The sequence below is a fragment of the Desmodus rotundus genome, chromosome 4 (assembly GCF_022682495.2).
Source record: "Desmodus rotundus isolate HL8 chromosome 4, HLdesRot8A.1, whole genome shotgun sequence".
In the NCBI taxonomy this organism is placed as follows: domain Eukaryota; kingdom Metazoa; phylum Chordata; class Mammalia; order Chiroptera; family Phyllostomidae; genus Desmodus; species Desmodus rotundus.
This window is the reverse complement of record NC_071390.1, coordinates 128,930,088-128,946,521: the sequence shown is the minus strand read 5'-3', so window position 1 is coordinate 128,946,521 and position 16,434 is coordinate 128,930,088. Positions and strand designations below refer to the sequence as shown.

Here is a 16,434-nt window from a genome sequence, read left to right as displayed (position 1 = left end):
TTGCCATTCAAAGGAAGAGGAAAGGCATTTCAGACAGAAGGAGTAGTATGAATAAAAAGACTCAGGGGCATAAGAATTTGAGAGACTGAAGCTCAGGGCAGGAGGAGAGAAAGGGCTTGGAGGGGAGAGAAGGAACCAAGCAGAGAAAAACTTTTATCAGGGTAAGAACATAAACTGTATCCTAAAGTCCATGGCATGGGGCTAGACATCGAATATTAAAGCCAGGAAAAGAAATGGCCAGAATTGTATTTTAGGAAGTTCATTTGGCAGAAGTGAGTGAATGGTAAAGAGAGAAAGCTTGAGATTATACCAGTGAGGGGATGTCAGTGGTTGTCTGGGTCAGAGAAAGGGGGACTCAGTCAAGTGCAGCAGGGCTAGGAAGAGAGAAGAAATTCATTAAGAAGTTTTTAAAGGACTAGGCAAAGTTGCATGTTGGAATACTTCACAGAAGAAAGCAGAAAGCGAAATGGAAATACTGCCAGAACAATCATGAAGCAGCAGTACCGGCTGATGTTAAGAAATTCTAACACAATAGAAAGTGAAATAGCAAGGACACAAAATTATAGCATACACACAACACCTGAAATTGAAATGAAATGTATCAAAACCTTAGCAGCCATAATCTCTAGAGAGTGACAAGACAGATAATTCTTATTTTATTTTTCATACTTTTCTATACTGTTAATAATCTTATTTGTAATGCAGAACTATGACAAGTCTTAAGAAAAGAAGGATGGAAGAAGGAAAAAGAGGAAAGGAGGGTGGAAGAAAGAATGCAAACTGATTTCAAAGCTGTTGAAAAGAGATACTCAATGGTATACGGGAAGTAAGAGTGGTTCTGTAAAGAAAGAGAGTTATGGTTCCTACAGAAGCCTCTTTAACGTAACCTGTTGTAGAAGGTTGTACAAAGCAAGCATTACGGGCTGTGGCCCCCAGATCAGACCTACAGTGGGAAGGGAGCCATGAGATGGAAGCTGAGGTAGAGTGTAGTGGGCCTGTGTTCCCATGACTGTCCGTTGGCTCAGCTATCGCTGCTGAGGTGATGAGAAGGGGAGTGTGTGCTGTAGGAGAGCAGCAGCCTTTGAGTCTGACTTCTGGGATAGAGGCTGCCCTGCTGAAGTCGGATCCACGGCTGGCCATCCAGCTCTGCCCTGCGCCTGTCCAGCCCTAGGCTCTGCTCCCCTAACTCAGACCATTTGATGTCCTGGTTTCGGTATAGGTCGATAATTTGAATGTTTTGAGCAGACCATTGTGGTGAATATCCAGTCATTAACTACCTTGGAAACTGCCTATTTTTTCTGAGTCCTTATAAAAGAAACAACAACAACAATAACAATAATAATAATAATAGTAATGATGATAACAATAGTGACAATGATGATAAAAAATGGGCAATACAACATATTCACCAATGGATCTAGGAGTAATATCGACAGCTTCACTGTCAAATTTTGGGGTCATATTTTTCCAAGAAGAGTCAGAAAGTAGCCTGAAATTCCATGCAATAACTTCCTTATTAGAGCTGTCTCTCTGAGCAGGCCCAGCGCTTGCGGAGCAGGGGCAGGGGGTGTATGTGCTCTCCCCAGGAATGCCACTTGTCTTCATGCCGCCTCTGCCTTAAGAATTCTGTGCCCAAACCTAGAGCTCGGTTCATAAATCACCTTCCCCCGGATAGCTGAACGATATTGTCCGTATGCTCCCATGGCCTCTGCACTTACTTATAACACTCTACCCACTTCATTTTACTTGCTTTCTGTATTCTAGATTTCAGGGTCTATAAAGGGAGAAATTGTATCTTATTCACAGCACCTACCACAATGCCTGGCAGGTAAGAAGCTGAAAAGCATTTCCTAAATAATTAAGAACATGGATTTGATTAAATGACATTATTAAATTAATGAACGGATGCTAAGTTAAGAAAAAAACCAAAAGTTAAAAACATGAAGAACCAAATACTACCATTTGCCTTGCTTCATAGTGAGCTATTGATATAGTGTTCACCTACCCTCCCTCCAAACACACACACACACACACACAAACACACACACACACACATCTTCCACAAGCAGCTGCCTACTGCTGCATTGAGCTGGAAAAGAGGAAAGGTGATAGATGAAAATAAAGTGTCTATTGATTGTGACTACTGCGGGGATTCTTGGACAGATTCGCTGAGGTGCAAAATCCTTTGAACTATTATTTGTACATATGGAGCTAGGGATATATACTTCTACATATATATCCCTAGCTCCATATATGATGCAATGAGAAGGAGCCAACTTCACCCCAAGATATTGCTTCCTCGAACTAATCTAATCATGAAGAAACGTCAGACAAATCCAAACTGGAGAAATTCTGTTCCAGAATAAAGGACACAAAAGACACATGACAACTAAATAGAATACATGATCCTAGATTTGGATCCTGGAATGGTTCTCTCTCTCTCTCTCTCTCTCTCTCCCTCTTTCCGGTCATCATCTACCTATCTATCCAACTACCCATGTATGCAAAAATTATTACTGGGACAATTGTCATAAATTGAATAAAGCCCATAGGTTACATAATAACAGTGTATCATCATTAGTTTCTTAGTTTTGATTATTATAAATGTGGTTATATAACAGAATTACCTCATTCTTCCAAAATACTAGAAATCTGGGTGAAGAGTATTCTACAATTTTTTAACTCTTTTTGTGGCTTTAAAAATAAGTTTAAAGTTAATATTATAAAAATTAGGGATACCAATTTATATAATCAAATTGAGAGATATATACTATTATGGACTGTATGTTTGTGTCCTTCCAAAATGCATGTTAAAATCTAATCCCCAATGTGATGGCATTTTGAAGGGGGGTTGTTGGGGGAGAGATTAAGGCGTAAGGGTAGAGCTCTCATGAGTGAAATTGGTTCTCTTATAAAAGAGACCCCAGGGAGCTCTCTCACTCCTGCTCTGCCACCTGAGAACAGACAGAGAAGAAGGTCAGCTCTAGCCAGGAAGTGGGTCCTCACCAGACAATGAACCTGCTGGCACCTTGGACTTAGACTTCCACACACCAGGACTGTGACAAATATATACTGGTGTTTAAGCCACCCGGTCTGTGGTATTTTTATTATAGCAACCTGAGCAGACTGAGACACGTATATTGAACAGAAACAGTAATTATACTGAATCGGGTTAAATTGTAACCATGCTGAACATTTGTTCAGAGACCTAGGGGTGTTTGTTTCTCTCAGGGTTAGTTTCAAAGTGCAGTGCTGCATGTTGGATCGTGTGTGATTGCCAGTAACAGAGTGTAAGAATGAGGGCCCACAAACATTCAGTGTTGCAATAATATAAAAGCCTCAGGAGCACTCCAGCCAAAACAAGTCCTCAGAGGCAGCTAAGCGTACTGGTGCCAGCGGGCTGTACGCAGCTGAAAAAGATCTAAGGTAAACACGGGTCTCAGGCTGACCATTGACCGGTTGCTCTCTTGGCAGTTTCATGTTTTCTGTGGCACCCAGGAAGGGCAGCCCCTTCCAATGAATAGATTTTTCTTTTGTCTAACTACGATCCTCAGAAAGCAAGGTCAGTCAAAATGCTTTGTATTTGAACAAAAACATCTCTGAATTCATTTAGCGTTGACAGTGCTACACACTGACTTCCATGGGCCCAAGGTCCTTTTACTTTTGTGGGGCTCTCCCATCCTAAGGATATTTTGTTCTGTTTGAGGCAAAATATAGTAGATTTTCATGGGCCCAATTTTATCTTTTTCTGTACACACACACACACACACACACAAGAACAACACTTTCCTTCACTCTAAAGCTTTATATTTTTCTTATTTAAAAAAATTAAAATATTTTCATGGGCTTCTAAAATAATTTATTCTAAAATCACTGTGCCTACTATGCTTAAAGCATGTCAACCTTGATTAGAATCAGAGTTCTAATCATTTGAGCTCTATCTCTCTACCTCTGAGGAAATCATAATATTTGAATTGATGTAGGTACTTGGTTGCTAAAAATCATATCTTGTTCCATAACATGTACATTTACATGTCTGAATATTAGCTGGATTTTATAAATCTATGTATCACTATTTATATAATTATATCCATTTATGTGATATCACACCGGAAGTTGAGAGTTTTGGGGTATTTACGTTTAACTACGTAAGCCATGTATTTTCCCTCAGCATCCTCTCCATTGAAGTCGCAGACAGCTGCCATCTCCTCTCTGTGCTGAGGGTCCCTGGGGGGATCCTAGACCCTCCCGATATCCTGCTGTTTGACAAATTGTACTTTTAACATCTGGTTTCTGTACTTGTTTTCCTTCCTTTCATGAGCATCAGTGGGTTTATTTTTAAAATAAAACATCTCAGTGAAATAGTTACACGTTTCTATTAATTCTTTCTGAGTGTGATTTTGTTGATGAGATCATACCTTACTTCCTGTAAAGGGCATTGTGGGGCTGCAGAGGTTTCTGGACAATGAAGTAGAAGAAAAAGTGCCAAATGGGGGCACAATATTAATTTCAAAAACTACAAATACTAGTCTTCCAACCGGATGCTATGCAAACAATCAGCGAGAATCGTTTGAAAAGACATCGCTGTCCAGAGGTGGCCACAAATGACCTTCATGTGCAACACCCTGGTTCTTAAAGCGAAGACGTTGTCCCTGGTCCTCACAGTCATCGTATTCGAGTTGAGAGGGGACCTACAGGAGTTGTACCTTTCCATGACACTGGTCCTTTTCCCTCCCGCAGCACCGTTTCCACTGTGCCGAGGGTTAGCGCTGTGCTTTAATGCCAGAGCAGGGAGACACAGTCTACCCGCTTCCACCCCAAACTCACCAAGGAATTAAAAGTGATTCAGAGCAGACCACACTGTAAGTGCTGAGAAATCACGTAAGTGCTTTCTAAAGTGATGACTGACTTGGTTCGTGCAACAATAGAATGTCTAGGTGCTGGATATTCACTGGGGAGCAAAATGGCGGGAAACAACTCCCTGTCTTTAGGACACTCAGCATGGTACAGGTGTCTGTTTCATTTTACCTGCTCTGTCCCCTAGCTTCTGAATTCCACAGCAATGGTTTCATTTATTTGATAAAGTGAATTCCAGAACAATCTGGGGAGCTGGCTAACTTGCATTCTGCAGAGAGAATCAGAGAAGCAAGTGAAAGCTTCAGAAATAAGAACTAAATTTGAATTGGGCGTTAGTGTGATTGAAACAGCTCCAGGTGCCCGTTGGCTAACCCTGGCAATCTGACCCTGGGGATTCCTTTTTCCTGACAACTGGGTTCAACGGCCTTCGGCAGTGTGAGTGAGGTGCCCATAGCTTCCAGGAACCTGCAAAAAAACCCTGTGGGGATCGTTTCAGTTCACCACTGAATCCAAAAGACAATGATTTCAATGACAAAGGAGTACCTAAGCCAGATAAATAATTCATCTCTTTCTTCTTTTAGTGTGAAGCTCACTCATGAAGAGACCACTGCCTGGACCTGCAGCAAGAATGGGTGCAGAAGGCTCTACAGATAATTTGGAGGAGGTGAGTTGATTTTTCTTAATAAAATTCTTCATTTATTATGGAACTCATAAGGAAGACTCAGAAAAATCAGCTTGTCTGACGAAATGGCCCTAAAAGTTTTTTGCAGCTATTTAAAAGGTTCCTTTCATGCCTTTGCCTTCAATGATAGGGAATAAAAACAGCAATAGCAATTTTGCTTTTTTAATAACTGAAAATGTAGAGCAAAACTAAACAAAAAAAGAGTATTAATTTTAAAAAAAAGCACAACAGAATTTCCTTTATTCTTTCTTAATTTATTGTTTGTTAGTAGTTGCTTTTAGGCATTTTAAAGCCTCTGGGGATCGCAGTCCCCAGGAAGACACTGGTCTGCTCAGAGGCTCCCAGTGAGCGTGACCCTAGAGATCAAGGCGAAGCTGGATGTCTATCCGATTTATCTTGAGAGTCACACCACATCATTGGTTCCACATCCAATTTGTTAAGCACGCCTTCAATATCAAGTCAGACATAAGAGGAGGGGAGTTAGATTCTACCTTTCAATGGAAGGAGTAGCAAAAAATTTTCAGCCATCTTTAAGTTGCCACAAAAGAATTGAAAACCAGAGGAATAGCCTAAAATCCCCGTGTCGTAGATGGAGGTGCTGCGACAGGACATCAGTTCTGAGTAAGTGCCGTTAACTCCGAAACCCAATACATGATGCTTAGGACTTCGGGAAAGCTTTAAGTAAAAAATTTTCTTAGAGACTTGCCACATTGCTTGTGGCCTCTCTCTAATAAAGAATACCTTTAGTTGGCTGCTTCCAAGTTCTTGGGAGAAAGCCTTTTAATTCCTATTTACTTTTCGTAAGGGCTAGGGAAAAAAACCCAATTTTCAAATTGAGTGGTAAATATTAACAGAACCTGTGGAAAGGGGAGTGATCATTGCAAATACTCTGCTTTCCGGGTTTTCCGTCTTCTGTCACCAGCAGTTTCATACTGCAAGCCCAGTTAGGGTATTACCCGGAAAGGAAGGCTGCCCTTCAAAACGTCTGAAAGGGATAGAGATCATTGAAGAGGGTACTGTCACAGATCGGCTTCTCAAGAAGCAGGATCTGATGAAAAACCTCTAGAGAAGTTGTACAACAATACAACAACACGCGTTTAATTAATGCTACTGTACATATTCTTCAACGTGGTAAATGTTACATCAGGTGCTTTTGGCCATAATTAAAAAAAAAAACCCAGAAAGTAGATTCTGGGATGATTTTGGAGTTCAAGACATTTACTAAGGATCCAAAACTATGAAAAGAAGGAAAGGCAGCAGCAGGATTGGGTAGAGGCAAACAGTCGAATTGCTTATGCAGGCCTCATGAGAGACTTAGAGAGAGAACCCAGCAGGACAAGCCCCAGAGCAAATGTTGTTGTCCCACCGAGTGTCCACCTTCAGACTCTCACTAAGCTGCTGGCTGCAGGCCACCTCAGGAGGGGTGTGACCTTGGTTCAGGCAGCTCCAGCAAGTTCTTAGCTGAGGAGGGGTCTGGGCAGTGGAATGGCATTCTACTGCCATTGCTTGAGACAGAAAATATGACGATGACAAAAAAAAAATGACTTTACTTTTGCAGACATCATCAGAGATCCCTGAAGGAATGAGTCACACAATTTAATGATAATTTTAGCACACTGAAAATGGAATTGAAGAGTATTTACTATTGCTTATAGCTAAAAAAAATCTGCTCCTCTGTTTTGACACACACAGAAATCATCAGTTGACACGACAGTTAAAGGTAAAAAGAATATGTCACAGGGTATGAGTATGAAGAATGTAACATATTTAAGCTTTTAAAATTTCCACACTATTATATTTATTCTAATATCAATTCTTATGGATTTCTTCTGTGTTTTTTGTGTGTATATTCTTTTGTGTATGTATGTATATGTTTTTGTAAAAACAGAGCATCTAATCCAACATATGATAATAAGATAAAATTTGAAGCTTAAAAATGTTACTAAAGAGAAATTATGTTGATTCAGTTTTTAATATTTTCATGTAATTTTGCACTTTCAGATAGAACAACGTTTTCACATTTTTAACCAGAATATTTTGAGGTTTCAAAGATCTCACTTGCTCTCAGCATAAACTTAAACAAATTCTTATTCTCTATAAACCTCAGTTGCTCATCTACAAAATAGAGACATGATGGCCTGCCCTCCACAGGATCACTGTGAATGTTAAATGATACTGATACACTATTATAGATGGTTTACAACAGTGGTTGGCACAAAGAAACAAGTCAATATGTGTAACTGACTATTCTGTGATACTGGTAATTACCCTTTCATTAGCAAAAATCAGCCATTACCATATGCTACAGTTTTGCAAAAGATATTTGTTGAAAAGTAATGCTTTAGTAATGGAAATCAAAAGCTCTAACCCCAGGGTTCTGTCTCCAAGAATTTTCCAAATCTGTCACAAGGTGGCCCCAAATACATATCCTTCCTGACTCTGCACTCATGGAAAATTAATCAAACAGAAAGAAGATACTGCAGCAAATAATCCATGGTAATAATAACCCAAAGTATAGATGGTCCACTTAATAATCAGCTCCATTTGGCCAGAAGAGAGAAAAGCAAGCCCCATGTATTTGAAATGGGCAAGAAGGCAGCAAAATGTGTCTAGACATTTTTCTTCAAGGCTGGTTTCAATAGAAGTGGTAAATAAACCATCCTGTGGGTGCTGAACACTTCCAGTACATGGCCTAGCATGTCTGAGAAAAACCTCTAATCTTTTACCTTTCCCCTATTTTATAAATTGGTTATTTAGCAATTACTTACCTTTTGGCTTTACCTGAGTACTTCTTTCCTCTTTATCCTCTCCTACTTGTAACACAGAGAAAAACAATGGATTATAAATGATGTAAGACCCTGGCGGGAAAGCCTCAGATTAAATGTTTTATAAGATCATGACTAATTCATTACCTCTTCCTCTCATCTCAGAATCCTTGAAGTCTTTAGATGGAGCCTCGAAATTTTTTTCCTAACAGTAAAAAATTCTTTCCAGGCTAGGTAGTATAATACTAGAGGCAATGCTTAGCAACTGATAGCAACTAATAGATACTATTTGGGCAAATTGTAAACAATTAATATAGGGGAACTGAGCATATAAGAACAACTGCATGTAGTTAAGGGTCTTAGCACTAGAGTCAGATATTTGGTCTTGTAGTTTGACGTAATAAAAGTGTAGGTTGGATAAGTCTCTTCAAGTAAATCCTACTTAGTTCATAGAGGTTTTGTGAGGATTACATGAGATAGCATGTAAAATGTTGAACATTTTGTTTGGAACGTGGTGAGGACGTAATAGTCCATTTTATTACCATCACTGCTCTCACTCATGCTACCGTGGGATAATGAAAAGAATTCATTTAATTTCCAAAGGAAAGACCCAAACATATCCCTGCTGAGATTACTCAGCTGATCCTGAACTGAGCCTCAAAACCCACCTCTAAATGATGCGATATCTTCCGTGGTTCTTTGTTTTGTAGATGGACAGGTGGTCAGCAGGGTAGACAGACAAACAAACCTTGCCTGCAAGGTTCGTTTGAACAGGATGATCTGAGTATAAACTTTAGCCAAAAAATATAGAAAATTATACTTTTGAGTGAGCTTATAGATTTTTCAAAGCAAATGAGAGAGACCTGATTTGATTGTGTATACTTTATCACACATTTGATTTTTATCTCAGGAAAAGAAGCAGAAATAAGATGGAATTGTTAAATTTGGTAATCATCAGAAGCCTTTCCTGTACCTGTCCTGAAAGTAAAAAGACAAAGCTAGACAGTCCAATTGCAGTGTAGGTAAATCACAGTCCATAATCAAATGTGACTCGCCTTATACTCGAAATTGCCACCTAACGTTTTACATGAATTGTGAAAACTCTGCCGTGGATGATTTATGGCGAGGGCTTCTGCAGTCAGCCGCCAGGACCAGAACCTTGGACAGGATTTGTAACACTAGTTGTAAGGCACGTGTTTGATATTCTCCTAGTGTGTCAGAGAAAGGGATCAGTGCTTATTTTCCACAATGAACCTGTTATTAAGACACAGTTGGTTTCATCAAGAATGTAGCTGTATGCCTAATACATTTCCAGATGGATTCAAATGCAATATTTACACATGATCTTTTGAAACATATCAAAAACTAAATTATGCTGTTAATGACTAAAAACTGGATTGAAGATTAGCATGTTTATTTATAGACACACATGAATAGTTAATGACGTGTGCACACACACACCAGGCACTCTGTTGCATGTTTTATATATTATTCCATTTAATTTTAACAATAACAAGTGTTATTATCTCCATTTAACATATTAGGAAACTAAGAGCTTGATACATTAGATTAGTGATTTCCAAAATGTTGGCTATGTACTATCTTATGATGTAATAATTAATACACATAAAAAACATTTACCAAAGGTGTAAAGTGTCAAGCATGATGAAAAGTATAATACAGTGAATGTGTGTGAATGCATACTGTAAACATCAAAACTAGAACTTTATCCCTATGATCAAATCTGTGGGCTCTACCAATCAGTCTTCTTTCCCTCTGCTTCCAGGGACAATTACAACCCTGAACTTTGATTCATTCTTATAGTGAGACATGTAGCTATTTTTCAAAATTAGCCTAGGCATTAATTTATTGGCAACATTTCTTTGTATAAAATTGTATCAGTGGTTGGGCAGTCATAGATTTAATCTAAACACTGGAAGCCCAATTCTAGGATTTTATACTTTCTGCTCAAATGTCATCAGTTTGTTCTGTGGTTTTAACTCAGTACTTACACGTGATTTCTTGACAATCAGTTACTTTGCCCTGACTCAATCAGAAAAAACTGAATTTAGCATTACAGTTCAAAATAGTTTTCTTAAACCTTTACAACATTGGAGATTAAACAGTAAGATAAAATGCACTATCTCATCATTTTTTACCAGTTTTTTATGGTGCGAATGAGAATGTGGAAAATGTAAGAAGCCAAAAAATGTTTTCTGCTGTTCATTGTATCTTAGAACCAGCAGCTTGCAGAAATCTCTTCAGCTTTTACTTTGGTTACTTTTGCAATATACCTGCTACTTGCGAGTCACTGGCTATAGGCTTTATGTCCATATCATTCAATAATTTCTATCTGAATTGTTGATAGAATTGATTAGATGACCCTTCCTTCCCCTAATCAAATATTTATTAAGCACCTACTAAGTGCTGGGAACTATACTCAAATCTGGGGCTTCAAATATGAAAGGCTACAATCAAGGGTTTTAGAAAATCATACAATATTTGTCCCTCACCACCTGGCTTATTTCACTTAGTATAATGCTCTCCAGTTCCACCCATGCTGTTGCAAAAGGTAGGAGCTCCTTTCTCTCTGCAGCGTAGAATTCCACTGTGTAAATATACCATAGTTTTTTGATCCACTCATTTACTGATGGGCACTTAGGTTGCTTCCAGCACTTGGCTATTGTAAATTGTGCTGCTATGAACATTGGGGTGCATAGGTTCTTTTGGATTGGTGTTTCAGGGTTCTTAGGGTATAATCTCAGCAGCGGAATTGCTGGTAAAATAAATAAATAAATAAATAGAAGATCATACAATATTAAGATAATATCAGTGTATTCATTTTTAATTCATTTAAGGAAATGTTTACAAAATCAAATAGAATCCAGATGTAAGAGAGTCCTAAGTGAGTTTGCGTAGGCACTGTGGGTGCCTGGAACTCTGGAGTATGACCCTTGTGACAGGCTGCTGTTGCCTTGAGCAGGTGTCCGTGGAGGGTTGCAGGTTGGGCACCTCATCTCTCCTGTGTCATCCCTTGTGGCCAAAAAAATGCACACACTGAGTAATACGAGTGCCCAGCACTTTAATGATGGCTTGGGAGCAGCTAAAGGAGAAGTACGAGGTGGGCCTGGTGTAGCTTCTTAGGCCAGAAAATATGAAAGTGCTAAGAAACAGAGGGATCTGTCAAAAGGACATGGGAGCCAGCTTGAGGAGTAGTCCTCGTGGAGGAGGGGAGATGTGAGCACAGGTCTAAAGGAAGTGAAAGATTTAACCAAAGAGATACCTGGTGGAAGAGAATTCCAGGCAGAATAAACATTCCTGAAATGGAGGCATGGTTGCTGTATGTTTAAGGAAGAGGGAGGAACCAGTGGGGCTGGAGTGAGGGAGGGGGAAGTAGTCAAAACTGCCACAGCAGGCAGGGCCTTGTGACTAATTTGTAAGGACTTGGGCATTAACTCTGAGTGAGAGGCAAGCCAATGGTGGATTTTGAGTAGAGCAAGAGTCCTGGTCTGGCTTATATTTTGAAAAGACCCCACAGGAAAGTGTTGCGAAGAACAGATACAGGTGAACATAGGCGTCAAGTTACCAGTTAGAAAGCTATTGCAGTCATTCCGTGGCTGAAGACAGCAGCCCAGACTGGAGGGTCAGACCAGGAGGGTACCAGTGCAAGTGGTTAAAATCTGAGAGTAGAGCCAACAAGATTTCCTGTCGTGTTGGATGTGGAGTGTTTAGAAAAGAGAGTTGAGGATGACTTTTCAGGTGGCTTACAATAATATCCCAGGTGACACATGCGCAGATAGAGACCATGGAACTGGAGCGGTTGGCTTGCACTCAAACGATGTTGTGGAGTAAAGTGGGTAATAATTGGTGATAAAACTGCCATTTTTATTTGAAATGTAGGTACTTATCAGTTTAGGGCATATTTTATTCTGCCTTCAGCCTTTATTTCAAAAGCAGCCTCATACTTAACTCCACCCCACAGACAACCCTGCACTAGCTGTCTTATTTCTCTTGTTCTGAACCATCAGTTTCTTTTGTGCATTCTTGATGTTTTGCATAATAATTATAAAAGGTAAATATTTGGGGATATAAACCCCAATGTTTTTAAGGTATTAGTAATTAACAATGAGGGGAAGGGGGAAATGTGCCCCAATACTCGTGTGTGTAGTAGTAGTAGTAGTAGTAGTAGTAGTAGTAGTAGTAGTAATAGTAGTAGTAATAGTAGTAATGTACAGCCTTTTAAAGTTAACCTTTTTCTCTTTCTCTCTTTTTCAAATTGGGGACCGGACTTGACTGGGAAAGCTAGAATCAATTGATAGGGAGTTTGTCATTTTCATACTAACCTGGACATATTATTATAAGAGTTCACTATGCAAAATTGCAAAGCCAACAATTGTGAAGCTATTTTCCTCTTTGTCACCTTCCCACCTTTATTTCCAAGCTTTTTTGCCCATCACCACCCTTTGTCCCTGAACTCCCTGCTAGAGCTTTGTCACTTTGTCATGCTCTCTGGTAGACCAGAACCTGCCTTCCAGAGCCTCCACCTCTCCTTCCAAATAAAAATTACCTCCCCCCACATGCCCCAGCTTCACCCCCACCTCATTGCTGCAGATCGATAAGGAATTGATCTGGTTATAGTGCTTGATCCTAAGATTAATGAATGAGCCAAAGCTTTTCCCAAAGAATTTGAAAGAGAATTTGCAGAATGAAAAGCCATCTCTAATAAGATAATATGTGGGGGTAATATTTTATTGCAGACTACCTCTTTTTGAAAAACACCCAAACAATGCACAGACACAAGCCCCCCCTCCCACACACTCCTATGCTCAAAGTAAAATTGCTAAAAATGAGCTTTGTGGCCACATGAGATTCTTTGCTCCCATACCCTTCCCCTGCCTTCCAACTCACCTTGTCATAGACAGCTTTAAGTGTAGGGTAGGTTTATGTGTATGTCATGACAATTTGCTCTTAAATGCCATTCTCAGCTTCCTGGAAGTAACTGTGAATCCGTGCATTGTTTTATCTGGAGGAATGCATCCTTATGAAATTTGAAGGCAACATAGTCTTGACTGGGTCAGGGTGAAGGGGATGTAAAGAACGAATGGGCCCTTCAGTATTTTCAATGACTTTGTTTCCTTCACTCAGAAATACTTTACTCTCTCTGTATCAGAATTAAATTATTGCGTAAAAACAAGAAAGGTCATTCTTTCTTTTTTTGTAGTCCAAGAACATTTCCAACTACATCAAAGTAAGATAACTAATGGAAGTGTTTTAGATTATAAACATAAGAAAGTACAGCAGAATTAGGCCCATTCCTGATTTATGTATTGAGGAGGCTCCCAGTGCCGTTAACTCTGTCTCTCCTAGTTTGGGGTACAGATAAGTGCTGGGAGGCTCCATGAGAGATGGACAAACTGCCTGAGAGGGTAGGAGGTTTCTCAACATAATAAGTAGAATCATGAAAAGGAATCAAGAGCCTCTGACTCACAGCCTGTGTTTTCTAAAACGAAACCACATTTAGAAGTTTAAATTCATAGCCAAATACCTCCAAGCACCACTAATCAGAGGGACTGTGAGGAAATCAGCCATCTGGGAAAAATACCTAAGAACTGTAACTTCTTGCACCAAGTGTTAACCACATCCCCAAATTGTGGCGGTGCCTTAACTTTGTTTACTGTGATGTAAAGCTAAAGAAAGGAGGGGCAGAGCTGGGCATGGCACTATCACCATCCTGTCACTAAATGAAGATGGGCGTTTGGGGGTACCTTGATCATTCCTAAAGGCAACATAGGATCAAAACAATACAAGCCAAAGAACTTTAAATTGGGCAACTGGATAATGGAAAGCTAAAGGATTTTACAATCTATGGAATATCCAGAGAGAAAAGTATTTCTGTAGACAAACTATTTTTTGCCATGTCCCCATTTTTAAAAAGAATTGCCATGCTTTTCATTCTTTCAAAATCAGAGCTTGAGACAAGGCCTTGCGTGCTGTCAGTTCACTTGTGAAGAGGTCCAGGACACCGGAGTGAGGAAGTGAAGAGGAACAAGGTAGGATAGACAGCCACTACAGGTAGGTGCACCTCATGGAGTTGTGGCTGTGGGCAACAGGGTTTCTACTTCCTAGAAATTTCTAGGAAGCACACAGACTGCCTCCTAGAACTGTTTGTTATAAAGGCCTGGAGTCTAGAATATGTAACCGTCAATTCTCCTCATCCAACAGTTGGTTCCCTGGGGGCATTAACTCCTACCCCTACTTGTAGCTGTCCTTCTCCACTGGCCAGGCAGATTCCCGTTACCTCCAGGAAAGTTGTGAAGACAGAGTGCAGAGAGATACCTGCTCTCAACGTGGGCAGCTACCAGTGCAAGGTGAATCAGAGATTGTATGGGAGTCATCTACACAGTTGTGATTGCAATTAAGGGTGAGTTTAGGGTATGTGATGTGGAAAACAATAAATGAATGTCAGGCTGCCCCCTGCACCCCTCAGAGATTCACTAGCTCACCAGGTAAGTTCACTCAGTCACTGAGTGTTAGTGGGACAAGCTACACTCCCTACTACTGCAACTAGTCCTGAGCCATCGTCAGTATTTGTCATCTCCCTTCTGCACACTTGCTCAGATTTTTGTTTCCCTTGGTGAGGAATTGAGCTGATTTCATTTGCTTACCTGGAGGGATAACATAGACCTTCATCCCTGAGGGGTTTTAACTTGTAGCTGTCTTGCCATTATTTGTCCAGTTTTTGAAATTGCCCATTTTCTATTTTCCCATGGCATAGAAGCACCACAAGCCTCCATATGTAACAGCAGTGCTAATTTCTCATGATAATCAGGGTCAATTATATCAACCAGAATAGTAACTCTTTTATTTATAGGCTGGTCCATGAGCATCAGGGGTCCAAAGTGACCAGAAGAAAGTTGGAGTTTTAGGTTCAATGGGACACTTTGGTGAGTTCTGGTACCAATGCTCTTGGAATCAAAACTTTGATTCGTCAGATCTTAGCATTGTGAGTTCCAGAAGCACGAAATCTGCATGTCGGCTGCTGGGCATGGTGGCTAGAAAGCTGAGTGCTACTTCTCCCTGGTATTTCCCAGACCCTGTATGTATTCCAGCACCATATAATGACCATTGTTCAAATACAAGCACCACAGCCCGGAGGATAGCACCCCTCCCTGCTTTGAGTGTCATCCGCAAGCCGGGGGTGCACTCTAGGTAGAATGTAACATCAGTGTTTACCTACGTCTGTCATCATTGTCACAGAGCAGGATCACGTGGTTTAGGTCAGAAATCCACTCCACTCCACCATCCTCCTAAAACCCTAACATTCCCTTCCCCTAAATAATCTTTCCTCTGCTAAGTCCCAAAAATTCATGTGAAAAACTTTAGCCTGGCTCACTTAACATTCTTCTCAATTCTTTTAGCCATCTTCCCCTTCAGTTTTTAAGCTTCAAGTGGCTTTTCTTAGATGAGTTTACTGCTCTTTCTAATGAAAATGAAACTGGGTTTTAGTTTTAGCTCCTTCCAGACCTCCTAGTATTCCCTCCTCCGACCAACATAACAGAGATCCTGAAACACACTAGCTCCATCCTTCGATGAAGGAGGAAAGAGGGAGAAAAGAAGAAACATGGAGAATACTTACTCTTCTCATGCCTGTTCACATTGAACAAACATTCAAGTGTACAATGAATTCGTATATAGTTTCTCTTCCTATTCAAGGGAACCATTCACCAGAGTGTCTGAGGAAGGGAGCATCTGTGCTGGGTCTGGTCCTTTCCTGAATGTTCCATGCTGCTCTGTCCTACACTGTTTTTGCAGGAACATCCATTTCTGGCTTATTCTATTTCCTAGTCTATATTATTAATCTCATATCATTCTTATTCTATAGTTAAATATTTATTAAAATCAAACTTCAGTTATTGAGTTGCCTTTATTATTTCACATCTTTAGAATGTTTTGCTTTCCTTCAATATGATTTGTAAAATATTATACAATACTTTTATCTTGGAAAAGAGTTGTGTGATTTTGCAATTCTGTTTCTCTAACCTAAACTCCCTATGTTTGGCGGGGAGGGGCAGGAGGAGGGCTTTGCCCCAATGAGCATTGTCAGCAACCTGTGACAATATAACGTGTCAG

General features: G+C 40.0%; 1 long non-coding RNA gene across 2 annotated transcripts in view; it reads left to right on the top strand.

Moving 5' to 3' along the window:
• The first annotated feature begins 5,395 nt into the window (after nucleotides 1–5,395).
• LOC123478379 (uncharacterized) overlaps nucleotides 5,396–16,434 on the top strand; it is a 36,618-nt gene continuing 25,579 nt past the window's right edge. For both annotated transcript variants that reach the window (XR_006653571.2, XR_006653570.2), the window contains exons 1-2: nucleotides 5,396–5,521; nucleotides 14,272–14,376. This is a non-coding gene — a long non-coding RNA (uncharacterized lncRNA). The remainder of the gene's footprint in view (nucleotides 5,522–14,271; nucleotides 14,377–16,434) is intronic.